This window comes from Phasianus colchicus, chromosome 1, assembly GCF_987193195.1.
Source record: "Phasianus colchicus chromosome 1, bPhaCol1.hap1.1, whole genome shotgun sequence".
In the NCBI taxonomy this organism is placed as follows: Eukaryota; Metazoa; Chordata; class Aves; order Galliformes; family Phasianidae; genus Phasianus; species Phasianus colchicus.
This window is the reverse complement of record NC_143436.1, coordinates 165,895,804-165,909,702: the sequence shown is the minus strand read 5'-3', so window position 1 is coordinate 165,909,702 and position 13,899 is coordinate 165,895,804. Positions and strand designations below refer to the sequence as shown.

The window sequence follows — 13,899 nt, the reverse complement described above, 5'->3', positions numbered from 1 at the left end:
GTCAACAACTGTAGCTACTATTGGATAGATATGTTATACTTGTATAGTGTATGTTTATACTTGTTAGTGTATGTTTATGACTCTAGGTGTTGTTCCACTCACCTAGTTGCAATAATTGCAGATGCAGTGGACACAAACTTTTAGAATACAAATCTGTTACCATAATATTTATCACAAGTTTATCAAAATTGTTTTATCTGACTCACATCAGAAATCACGTAAATAATACCTCTGTTTCTGATCTAAAATTTGTATAGTTTTTCTACCAGATGTATTCTCATGCCTTTACTTACCCAAATGTTGAAGAACACATCACCCAAAAGTAGGTAACCAAATTCCCACAGAGTAACTTGGGCACTGACTCCTTCATTCTGGAGTGAAGCATGGATAAAAAATTTTATTTACTCACACAATTGAATATAATTAGCTGAAGAGAAAAGCATACCTCTGATTACACATCCCTCCTTGAAATATCTTTCAGTTCTAATTCAAGTCTTGCATCTGGTGGAGAAGCCCAGTCAGTTGCAAAATTATATCATCTTGTAGATGAACAGATGAAGAATGAAGCCACGGCAGTTGAAAAAGGCTTCGTAGTTGATGTTCCTACTGCTCAGTGAAAAACAAACAAACAAACAAACAAACAAACAAACAAACAAACAAAAACAATCAATTGCATAGTGCTGATCAAAATTCAGCAAACCTCTCTTGAACTTCTTGGCTCCAAGTAATGACTGAACACAAGGAATCAACTCACAGATGTGAATAGGGAACTGGCTCTTTAGAGCCCAAGCAAAGAAATCAGGAGGACAAACAGAAAAGATTTAAAAACAACTTCACGCTACATTTAGAATTAACGGTACAAATCAACTATCACAGGCAGGAAGCCCTCTCAAATATTTCTATTTATATAGTTGTCTTTTAACTCAAACTTACTCAGACTCCCATGAATCCTCTAACTATCCTGCAGAAATTTTAAGAGTATGCTATTCCATGCAGAAATTTTACCTGTTAATTTGGTAAAGAGAACATTGAAATAAGTTAAATATAAGAACTTTGCACATATCTCTATAGATTGATAACCCAACTAGGGAATAGATCCCCCAGTTAGGGAACTGGCACTTCTTGAAAAAAAATTTACAACTTTGTCTGACCATTATTATTAACTCTGGCACTTTTCTGGAGCATCATTTACTTTTGAATATGCACTGGGGGTCACCCAAGAAATTTTAGAATGTCAAGAGGCTGCCCTGGATTTGGCTGCTTTGCTTAATATAAAACTGGTTACAGACAAATAAGTGAATATGTTATCAGTTAGCATACCAACAATAGTCACAGGTGATGAAGATAAATGTAAAAACAAAAACAAAAACAGAACAAACAAACAAACAAACCCCTAAGTTTTATCTATAGAAGAACTGGAGAAATTATGTGTGATGCATCTTAAAAGAGGAAAAAAAAAATAATAAAAAAACAAAAATTCATCATGGACTTAAAAAATATTGCATACCCTTAGTTGTATCAAGAAGGTGTGCTACTCATTGGAGTGGCAGAGAACTTGAGGAAATACTGGATGATGTCTCCAGGGGAAAGAGAAGCTCTTGACAGACTGTACACTACATGAAAGAACTGAAAGTACCAAACTATCCTATATTTCATGTCTCTGGGAAAGGGTTTCTCAACCTCAGAAGGAGGATAAAAGAAAGCCTAGTTAGGGTCATTGCTTTTGTTGTCTAGACTGAGTAAAATGACAAATAGCGTATAAAAATCCACTTATCATTATAAGTAAAAAATAAGCAAAATAAACTAAAATTGTTTGTTTTGTGTAGAACATCAAAAAACTGTATATACTTATCTAGTTTCACATATATAAATATGTAAATATAAAATTGAGGAGCATATGAGGAGCATGTTTATACTACCTTTAAGGACAGAAATTAAAAAAAGTGTAAAGGCCAACTATCCTCCTAAACTTCCAGAAACAAGAAGCAAAGACACATGAATGCCTTAACACCCCTCCCTTCCCCTCCTACTCCCACAGCTATCACACACATGAAAGCCTTGCCACTTAAACCTAGTACATATATTTGTGTTTGTACTGTAAGGGTGGGTGCAATGTATATGCACACAGAGACATACTTGTAGATTCTTGTAGAACTGGCTGAATGAATGATGAGTAGTTTAAATCCTTGAAAGCCTGATCAGACATATGTATTACACAGCTTTGAAAATTTAGGAAATGTATTAATGTTTATGAAAGCACAAAGTAGTTCCTGAAAGTCCATTTTCAGAAGGCTGAGCATAGTACTGTGTTACTAGAGATAAGAATAATATGGAAATAGAAAACAAATCATCCATGCCTCACCTCAACTTCAGGATAGAATTACATAGTTGGAATAAATCACATTTTTGTGAGCGCTTATCTCCCATTTATATATTTTATGAATGTACATTTGAAGACTAATTTCCATAGCAGAAAATTCCCATAGTAACATAAAAAATCATCAGAACCTTTAGATACAAAGGAGAAGGTATGATATTCTGATAAATAAATAGCTTAAATAAAGTGAAATGAAAATGATAAAACTGAGTCAAGGGAACTTCAAATGATTTATAACAGCTGAAGGTCTTGATCATAGAGTTGAAGCATTCTCAGTTAAATTTAACTATATTTTTCTCAGGTGGTATTCAAACTATTTTTCCTCACAATCTCTCAGCTGGAATATGTCACCTCCAACAACAATTCTGCAGGCATTTTCACCTGAAGATGGCCTTTGTGAAGATATATATTTGTATCTGGCAAGCAGTGCCATTTCCTTTCAGAAACATTCTAAGCTTTTCCTTAAATGTCAAAAGAAGCGCACTAAAACAAACTGTTGCCAAACCTAGACTGTCTGCGCGAATGTCACAGTGAAGTATGCTACATACATACTGTATGTGTATTTTTTATGCACGTCAAATTCTGTCAGGTTCACCTTAAAGAAATGCTGTATTTTAGAAGCAGTTACCTGTGGCCTACAGTAAAATAATATTTATGCTCTGCATGGGTCAGTTGTTACAAGAGTTTACCACTATCAGGGTAAATAAATGTACTGTGCACATCTCTGTTTCCTAAGTTTTAATTCATTCTAGGGTTTGCTATTATAAAATGACCTTATTAATAATGTTTCAGTCACATTTATCAAAACAGCTATTTACCTTAATTCTATATATGGTTCATATGTGACTTTTTTTTTTTTTTTTTTTTTTTTTTTCAATGTACCTTTCATATGACAGAAAAAAAATATTGTCTATTTTCATTAATCCGTAGCTGAATGCAAGAGCATCTTAAGTAGAGAAAGTCCGATAAGCCTCAATCCTGAGGATGTACAAACAGTACAATGTTGATGGCCTGTTACTAGTATTGGTATTACCATCTTACAGGATAACATTTCTTCACAATCGGGGCATCAGGAGCACACAGTGCACATAGTCAGATGTTATCTTTCAGTCCTAATCACACAGTAATAGCTCTTTGGATATGCATTCTGTGTAATCAGCTGTTCTTGATTTCCCCACTTAGGGATTCTTAAAGAATTGTTTCATGATATACAAAAAAAAATTTTTGAAGTCCCCTGGATGTTGCCTTAGTTTCCCGCCTCATCATAATATATATATTTCTTCACGTATATAAGCCCTGAACCATGGTGTTTGGAAAATAAATCTGCACAGATGGTGCAGGCAAACACAAGGTCCTATGTTTGAACCGAAGTAGAAGAATATGAATCAACTTCTGCTCAAGTCTTTTTTTGTCAGTGTTGGCATTAATATATTATAATTTGTTTACAGTAAGCCATAAAAAGCTCCAAGGAATCTCACTAAAAATTTGTAAGCCTTTCATGCTAGATCTGAATGACATAGTTTTACTAGGGAGCTTGCCTGCTTTTAACTATTTGTGTAGAAAGATGCGGTCCAGTAGAAGCATAGGGATAGATTGTGTTCTTCTTTCAGATTATTTCCTAAAGGAAGCTGCTGAAGGACCATGATTATATCTCGTCAGAAGATAGAATAATTGGGAACTTTTTAGTCAATGTTCTATTACAGTTAATCTTGGCAAAAGCTCTGTGTTTTCTTTAAGCTACCTCCAGAAATACAAATAACTTAAGTCCTTGTCTTTAGACAATTGCAAGGACAGCTAGTACTACTTTGAAATTCTCAGTGACCCAAATATTAAAAGACCAATATATAAGTAATTGCCAGTAAGGAGTCAGTTACAGAATTGTAAAACTGTCATCCCACTCTGGAAGAAAAGTTGCTATCTTAACTCTGTACTTCCATAATACAGGAAAGAACTTATATAGGAGTTGATAATGCTACTTAAACTTCAATCAAGAATTTGTATTTGCAATTTTTTTTTGTCAGTCAGTAGCCTTCTCAAAAAAAGAACAACAAAACACTGATTATTAGCTTAGAAAGTATTTCTTTGAGTTACACAAATAAAAACAATGCAATATCCCATACAATGTCTAAGAACAGATTAGAAATTGTGTATAATACAAAGTGAAATATTTGTTCTCTACATGGAAGTCTTGTAATAGCTTGTTACAACTTTTTCTGTCCCCAGAACTGTAAGAAATTGCCATATAACAGAATCTGTATCAATTTGTTAAATGCATCATAGATGACATTTTCATCTGGTTTGATGAGGTCACATCAAATTATGTCACATCATAGAGTATGTTTAATCTAATGAAATGTGATATATGAGCAATCTGTCTACTTAAATTTTAAAGTAATAATTTAAAAGTAAGAGAAAAAGTAAGAATTGTTAAATTTCAGTCTGCTTTTCCAAATATACTTCTGCTTTCCTGTAGTGAACTTGTGTCCCTATGTTCTCAGAGTTGGTAGAGGTACTTCAACCCAAGCTAGTCACAAAATAAAATAAATAAATAGATAGATAGACAGATAGATAGATAGATAAGAGGACTGTTTCATTGAAATGCCAGTTACTTTTTCTTGTAATGGGTCTTGACAAGGAAATATTCACGCTGTGTGACTTTGAAAATACCCTTTTCTGGCAGGCAGTCTTTCTGACAGTGCTACCGTTTGTTGGCTTTAAACAACAGGAACAGTGGCCAATTTAAAGTCCAAAGAATCAACCAATTTGAGATGCACAGGCTCCCTGTGAAGTAATTATTCCCTTGGATGGACATACTGTCTTCATTATTCCATAAATTTGGTGAATTTAAATATTCTATCACTGATGCATATTCTTTGCACTATTGATAACGTATGTGGTGTGATTGTCCAAAACAGAAAATGCGTTTGTGTATCTGAATGCATAGGGTGATGTTTCAGCCCACAGGGATGGGAGTGGAGAAAACATATATACTAATATTAAATCATGTCCTGTGGAGATGAGCTGGACAGGTTTAAAGAAAGAAAGAGAAGTTTTCAATAGTCTTTGAATAGGGTAGTTTACAGATATGAGCATATGCTTTACTCATTTCTTGTTCAAATTACAGATTCATTCTCTGCCTCCTTTGAGGTGTTTTCATATTTCATATTCTCCCCAGTACCTGATATCTTATTTTCATTCAAATTATCGGTAAACCTCGGTATCTCTGTAAAAGAATTTTGCTTAAGCATGCTAGGCATTCTTGCAATTTTTCAGAAAATGTTATATTTTTTATTCTTTCTAAAATATACTATATGCAGCAGCAATAGAAGGCTAAGGAAAAAGAAATCAAAAGAAAAAGAAAATAAAGCAAATTTCTATGTTTTGTAATGGTTATGAAATTTTTCCCTGAGATTCAATGGGGGAAGAAAAAAAAGGATTTTTCGTGTGCCTTATCATAGATGTTTTCCACTGATCAATCAATTTTTTTTTTTTTTTTTTTTTTTTCCCCCCTCCCCTGGATCTCTACTATCAATACATGCTCATCCTATAAAGTGAGGTTATAACAATTGATACATCAATTTTCTGAGACTGGAATCCTCCTCCAAAGGAATGCCAGCAGAAAGAAAATGAAAATCTTACTCAAGAACAGGATGTTCTGACTTTTATATTTAGAATGTAAACCCTTATAGGTCAAAGCTTTTGCAATGGACATTTTTAAACAGAGATAAGATCAACCACTCAAAAATTAAGTCTTATAAGTGTTAATTGAATTTGCATCTGAACCTGTTTTCTAATCTAGCCTTGTCTTACATCCACTTCATTTCCTCATGGACATGGATTTAAGTTGAGATGCAGAGACATCTAGGAAGGGAGAATTCTTGCCACTATATCATCTCTCTTTTGTGCTTTTTACTGAGCAGTTAGATTGTGGAAAGTACACCATCAACATTTTCTCAGTGCAGCTCTTCCAAAAGATTACAAGCATCACATGAAGAAAATATCTTAAAACTTCTTGAATATGAGGACCCGGAAACTTTTTTCTCTCTTACAGATTAGAAATTTCTGAAGAGTGAGTTAGAGTAGACATTAATAGCTGTGGACTGCAATTTTTGAGATCTGTTGGAATTATACTTTAATTTATACTATTGACTATAGAGATAGGATGGACACTTGCGGTGAAGTCAGATAGGGAATGCAAATTTGTATAATGACGGAAAAATACTTTTGTTGGACAAAAGACACTACTTTGAACGACTACTATGCTAGACTCTACTGAGACTTTTGTTAAACAGAAGGAGAAAAGAAGAAACAGACATGCAGACAGATGATCTGATAAGTCTGCCAACTGCTTCTTCAGTTCTTTTAATAACACCTAAAAGTAACAATCTGCTGTCTAGCTAACACTATCCAATCACATTCTGTTACTTTCTCTGTGGGTGTGTTGTGTCATATTAAAATAATTATATGTAAATCTGTGGTCTGGATGATCTGCATTTGATTAAAAAATAAACTAGTTTTGCAAGGTACGTTCAAGTCACAATTGGTTCAGCATATTACCACGTTATACAATAGGTTCTGATATCATAGAATCATAGAAAAAAATATAGCAAATTCTCATGTGAGAGATAGGAAATAGAAATATACACGATTGTGTTTGAAACATTCAAACAGCTAAGTGGTGACAGAGTCCTATGTAAAATTTAAATGTATGGTACTTTAAATGTTGTCTGTATTTGGAAATTCACTTCCACATAATTTACACAATGGCTGAAGTGGGAAAGGACTTCTGGAGGTCATCTTATCCAACTTCCTACTCAAGCTGGGACACCAAAAGCAGGTTGCCCAGGGCCATGATTTTTAAATGTCTCCAAGGAGGGTGGTTTCACAGCCTCTCTGGGCAACCTTTACCAGTGCTCCAGCGCCAGTGTGGAAAAAAAAAAAAAAGAGCATGTTTCTTATGTTCAGACACGTACTTCTGCACTTAAGTTTGTGCCCATTGCTTCTTGTTCTGTCAATAGGCATCATGAAGGAGCCTGGTCCCGTTCCATTGTATATTCCTTTTAGGCACACCTGTATTTATGAGAGTCCCCTCAGCATTACTTTCTCTAGACTAAACAATCACATCTCTCTCAGCTTTTCATCACAGAAGAGATGCTACAGTTCCTAATTATGTAAGTGGCCCTTTGCTGGACTCTCTCTAGTGCATTCATATCCCTCTTGTACTGGAGGGGCTAGAACTCTACACAGTATTCCAGGTGTGCCTATACCAGTGCTGAGTAAGGAAGTATATGCAAGGAGAATATTGTACTAAAATGTTTTGAACAAAGCAATGGACTTGAAGTTTATTTGTCAAGTATAGTAGTCCAGTAATATCTGTTGCATAGTGGAAATGTGCTCAATTTTCCACAGCAGTCTTTATGATTGCCAGAACTTTTAAAGAGTTTAGTAAGAAGTTAGTTTAAACAGTTTAAACTTTTAATTGATATAGAGTAACTAATCATTTTTTCCCCTTTATTTTATTTTGATATGAAGTTAGGTTTCCAGGGAAAATATGTATGTCTTTCTGGGGTGCAGAAGAACTCATATTCACATTCAGAATACCTCCTAAGACTGGAAGAATTTATCCTATCATAAATTAGTTGTTCTACATTTAACTCTCTCTGCCCTACACAATCCTTCAACAGAATCTCAGAAGGCTTTGAAATCTGAGAGATATCTACACCTTAGATCTTCAGGCATGAATTGCATACTCTAGCTTCATTAAAACACCATTCTAGTAGGATAGAACATATACTTGTGTTATTTCATTTACTTTGAGCAATGATAAAATTTGCTTGGGTGCCCGTTCTTCCATGTGTATGTTCCTATATGTTCCTATATGTATAACTGTGTTCAAGTGATTGTATGTCTGTCTTCAGTAAACCACTTCATGACCTCCTGAATAATTTCCTTTAAGTTAAAGGATGAAAGGATGGACTGTAAAATGAATACATTGCTCATGAAAATCGGCTCTTACCTACAAGATAGAATTTTTTAAATCTCCATCATAAATGGAAAAACTGAAATCTGAGCTTTATTCCACTAGACTCAATTCTTACAACAAAATTCTTACAACATTAGAAGTGCCCTGAGTAGAGGAACATTTAAAACAAAACAAAACAAAACAAAACAAAACAAAACAATGAAGGATTCAAGCATACAATACACCTAATCCATTGGCAATCATCTTAAATAATTTTACTGCTACTTTACTTCTACTTTGAATTCTCTAAAGGAAGACTATGAAATGTTTTTCTACTTCTCTTCATAGATCTATCTCTGGCTTTCCCTACCAACACAATACATGTGCATATATGTTCATATTTATCTTGTTCAAAATTTCAACTGTTTCAATTGTGATGAAGACATCAAACTGTTCAGAAGGTGGCAAACTGTTTTAGTTAGGTGTATCTAAACTTCACGTGCAGTCTACAGCTGCATTAGAGAATTACATTCACCAATCAGAGTTGGAGTTCACCTAAAATTTGTTGAGAAGTTTGGTAGTTTGCAACACTTCTAGAAGTTCTGCCTCTACATAGAAGGAGCCTTCATAAATTGCTTATGTCCTTGATTTTCAGATAGTTTAAAGACTTTCTGATAATGATAAATGTTAAGTCACATGAGTCTCAGTATTGCTATTAGTATGTATCTTGCTTGCTATGAGCATCAATATGTATAAAGACAAAACAGGGAGAAGGTTCCAAGGTTGCAATGTCTGGAGGTTTTTTGTTTGTTTGTTTGTTTGTTTCAAAATACCATATCTTAAAATGTGTTTTATTACCAAGCTCTGAACTACTCAAAGTAATTTGATATATTTCACTGCTTTAGGATCTGGATCAAAACTACAAATAAATCAATGGAAAATTTCCTATCAGTTCAGCGGGCTTTAAATCCTATTAATATTTCTTCTGTAATACTTACTGCTTATTCTTTTCTTTAAAATATCAGAGACTGGAAAACATCTATTATTTAAAATTAATATTTTGGTTTCTCTCCAGCAAATAACTTAAAAATATATTACAATTTATTATTTATTATTAATTTTAATATTTTTTTTGTTTAGATTTTGTTTTTAAGGTGATCATTAAATACACAGACTGACAGTGATAAAATGGATTAGAATACTTTCTTGATAATGATAAACAGTTTGGGAGTAAAAAAAACCTTGTAGATCAGAAATTTTTCACTGGCATTGGAAAACATACCAATTGACTTATTAGAAGTATAAAATATATACATAATATAAAGGTCTGGCTAGTATGCTAAACCTATAACAGTGTTATATCTATTTCTAAATCTTTTTAATTGAAAATCTTCCATTATCTTCTCATTATCACATTTGAACCTATTGTTTCTTTAATGAACTAATCTTTTCAGTATTTAAAGAGTCACAGCTACAGAGGAGAAATTACATTTGAACACCATTATTTCTCCATAAAAAGTGAAGAATCAAGACACTTTTGCTTGATTTGAAGTTCTGTTCATCTGATAAATTGTTCATAGAGTACTTTCGCTGAAATCAAGTTATGATGGTAAGCCTGATGGCAGATCAGTCTTTAATGTTACGTTTCCCAAGCTATTGGTAGTACAGCACTTTCTTAATAGATGAAAAAGTGAATTGCTTTGCTTTGTTAAATTTATATTCATAAAAATCTGCTAATGTTGGGGAAGGCTCTCATTGTTCATAAAGAAAGAGAATAAGATCATAAGATCAAAATGTAGTGTTATGAAATTTGTAATATGTAATAGGAAAACACAGAAGTAAACAAAATTAAAATATTCAAAAATTCTGAAAGTACTTTGGAACCTTAAAGTCAGTTTTGACTTGTGCATAACTTTCTCAGTTTCTATATATCAGGAAAAGAAGTGATCTCATTTTTGTTTTCTGGTCTTTTAATAGTCATTCTGGATTCCCTGAATGGGATTCATCATCTCTTCTTTAAACATCTACATCAAATGTGAATTAATCAACCAGATCTCCCTTTATAGTTGATAGAGAATAATAGCCATTCTTGGAGCAGTTCATCTGACCTACTTTAGATGCCTTTTTTAGCATATGAGAAATTGTGACCTAGAAGTGCCTGTTTCTTTCCTTTGACTATTAGGAAGCCTAAAACTCAGGTACAGGCATCCACAGTCTCAATGTGTACATTTAGCAAAATTAATTTCTTTTTTTTCTCTGTGATTTATACCTTAGGAAGTTTCACATACCAGAATGCATATCTGTGACTTTATCTCTGCAAAATATTTCTTATGTTAGCACTCATGTTAATGCTTAAACTTTCGCCAGAAATATATTTAATTTGCAAAGGAGGAAAATACATTTGTATGCTTGAACTTATTTGTGCCAGTGAGCAAAACTCTTAAAATATAAGACATGAGAGCTCAAAGACAACATGACACTGTAAGTTAGCATTAGTACAAATAGACTAAGTTCCCAGCTACTGGTTTTCTAGTAAGGGATAATGAAGAATTAGTTTTCTTTCATCCAACTCCCCTTTATCTTTTTTTTTTTTCTCTAGTTCCCAACAGTCACATTCCAAAGGTAATATTATGAGCAAATTCCATAAAACAAGCAGCAGGACAGAAACCATTTATGTTGTTGGGAGCTCAGCTTGCATACTTCCTACTCATCAAGTGATATGACAGAGACACGGGCTTCTCTCACTTTGGCTGACACAGAAGGAGGGGTCACCTGTGGTGCAGTTTCACTTAGGACTGCATCTGTTCCTAGGAAGCTGTGGAAGATAAAGCTAGAAAAGAGAGGTAAGCACTATTTGAGTGAATAATTAAAAGTAACTAGGGACTTTTTCATGTCTTTCCTCATACGCGTACTAAAATTTACCTACTACTTCTTACTGTCCCACCTATTTTTTAAAATAACTATTTGCATGTCACCCGAGATAAGTAAATAACATAAGCAGAAACAAAAGTAAACTTCAGAGACAGGATGTGCTGTGTTATGTTACATTGTAAAACACATTTTATCAATTACTTTAGCTGCTTTTACAACAGCAATGGTTTAACCCATCAGGCAGCTTAGCAACCCATTCACTCAGTTCCCCACAGTGGGGTGAAGGAGAAAACAGAAAGAGAGGTAAAACTCACAAATTGAGATAGAGACAGTTTAATAGGATGGAAAAGGAAAGGAAAATGAAAACGACAACGATAAAAGAATATACAAATCAAGTGGTTGCTCACCACCTGCTGACTGATGTCCAGCCAGACCCCAAGCAGCAGCAGCTCCCTATGGCCAGCTTCTCCCCCAGTTTTATTTTTCAGCATGAGGTCATATTATATGAATTATTTCTTAGGCCAGCTTAGGTCAAGTGTCCTGATTTTGTCCCTTCCTGTCTTTCTGTGCACCCAAAACCTCCTTGCTGACAGAGCAGCATAAGAGGCCACTGAGAAAAATTGATCAGCCACAGACAAAACATCTTTGTGTTACCAAAAATTATTCTCATCCAAAATTCAAACCACAGCACCATACCTGCCACTATGGTAACAGCTATAGAAATTTATAAAATCTTAGATTGCTTAGGTTGAAGGAAGATCATCTAGATCCAACCTGTCTGCCATCCTGTAGATCAGGCTGCCCAGGGGCTCATCCAACCTGGCCTTGAATGCCTCCAGGAATGGAGCATTTATAACCTTTCTGGGTAACCTGTTCCAGCACCTCACAACACTGAGTAATTTTTTTTTTTTTTTTTTTTTTTTTTTTTAACATCTAACTTAACTTAAAAAGTTGGTCTTCCTCCTGCTTTTAAAATCCTTTCAAATTCTGGAAGGCCACAATGAGGTCTTCCTGGAGTCTTCTCTTCTCCAAGGTAAACAAACCCAACTCACTCCACCTTTTTTCATAGGAGAGATGCTTCAGATCATTTTCATGGCCCTGCTCTGTATCCATGCCAACAGCTCTCTATTCTTTCTGTACAGGGGTCCCAGATTAACTCTGTCCTAGCTGAAATCATGACGATGAACTATCTATACTGAGGAAGAAAAGATCTGACAAGAATTTGTATATGTGTTTGTGTCTGGTTTATTTCTGTTGAGACTTCCTGAGACTCAACATGATTATATATGATTATATACTGAGTGAAATCCTGACGACGATTTTCTTCACTCTACACTGGTTACCATGGGAAGGGAAGCATGGCATGTGAGCTGAGTGCGAGCTACCACAGACCTGCAGTTCAGTCTACCTCAGCCTTTCAACAGTGTATCTGACTAGTTAAAAGGCAGACCAAGCAGAATACAATCTGCACCTCCTTCCAAGAAGAATATTTGTTTGCAAATTGTTTATTCATTGCTTATTGTTACCTACTCCTGGGATCAAAAAGAATGAGGAATTATGTTCTTTCTTCTTTCCAAATGTGAATAGTTTCTTGGCAAATGCTGTACAGATTGAATAATCAAAAATAGCAAAATTTAAAACTATCTTTATTCATAATAAAATGTATGCACATGCATCATCTACAACCTCTAGCTCATGGAGGTTGTAATGAGGCAGGGATTGGTCTCTTCGTTCAAGCAGCAAGTGACAAGACAAGTGGAAATGCCATCAAGTTGTGCCAGGGAAGGTTTAGATTCACTATTTCTCCTTTGAAATGATTACTATTAATCTACAAATACAAAACAGTATTCTCATACATACATTTCAGACAGAGTATTAGTAGTAGTAGTAAGAGCAGTATCACATCCTTTGGAGTCTTCCTTTGATCTCAATACCTATTCCCATTAATGTCAGCTTTCAGGAAATGTATCAATTTCTCTTTGATTCGTCTGTGAAGCTTTGAGCTAGATTCCATGAATGACTTATTTTCCAGAAAATGCAGTATTTTCTAGCCTTTCTATGCTACCAGTTCAATGTTAATTATGGTTCTCATTAAATAGAAAACTACTTATTTGAGAAAAAAAGATTATCATTTGCTCATAGTATATTTATAAATATTGCCTTGGGACAGATAAGTTTTTCAAACAGTCAGGAAATATTGGCCACTGGTTAAGTATGATGAAGAAGAACCTCTCTGGGATGATGATGATGATGATGATGATGATGGTTATTATTTTGTGGGGTGTTTCTTCTTTGTTTTCTTCATGAATTTATAAGTCTCCTACTCATGTAAATGTGCTTGTTCATGTAGTCAAGTCAATTTTAGGCCAACATCAAAGATGTTCCTAAATATTTACTAAAAATAAAAAAGTTAAGAATATTTCTTGAAGATGAGCTGGTAATCAAATCTTATTTGAAAAAGCTTATCAAACCTAGCCAATCAATTACCTTAATCATTAGGAAATTATTTTAATTGAGTAATTATTGCACTTATAAGCTGACGAGGAAAACAACAACAACAAAAAAGACAATATAATCAATACTGAAAACTTGCCATCCTGCCTCCTTTTTAAAAAATAATTGTTGAAACTCAATGGAAAGATTGGAGCATTATTGGCAACAATATATCAAATGCACTTCTAAGTATCAG

At 34.2% G+C, this 13,899-nt stretch overlaps 1 long non-coding RNA gene across 1 annotated transcript in view; it reads right to left on the bottom strand.

The window, feature by feature from the left end:
* Positions 1-451: 451 nt before the first annotated feature.
* LOC149920222 (uncharacterized) overlaps positions 452-13,899 on the bottom strand; it is a 64,936-nt gene continuing 51,488 nt past the window's right edge. Inside the window, exon 3 of the long non-coding RNA XR_016470246.1 lies at positions 452-606. This is a non-coding gene — a long non-coding RNA (uncharacterized LOC149920222). The remainder of the gene's footprint in view (positions 607-13,899) is intronic.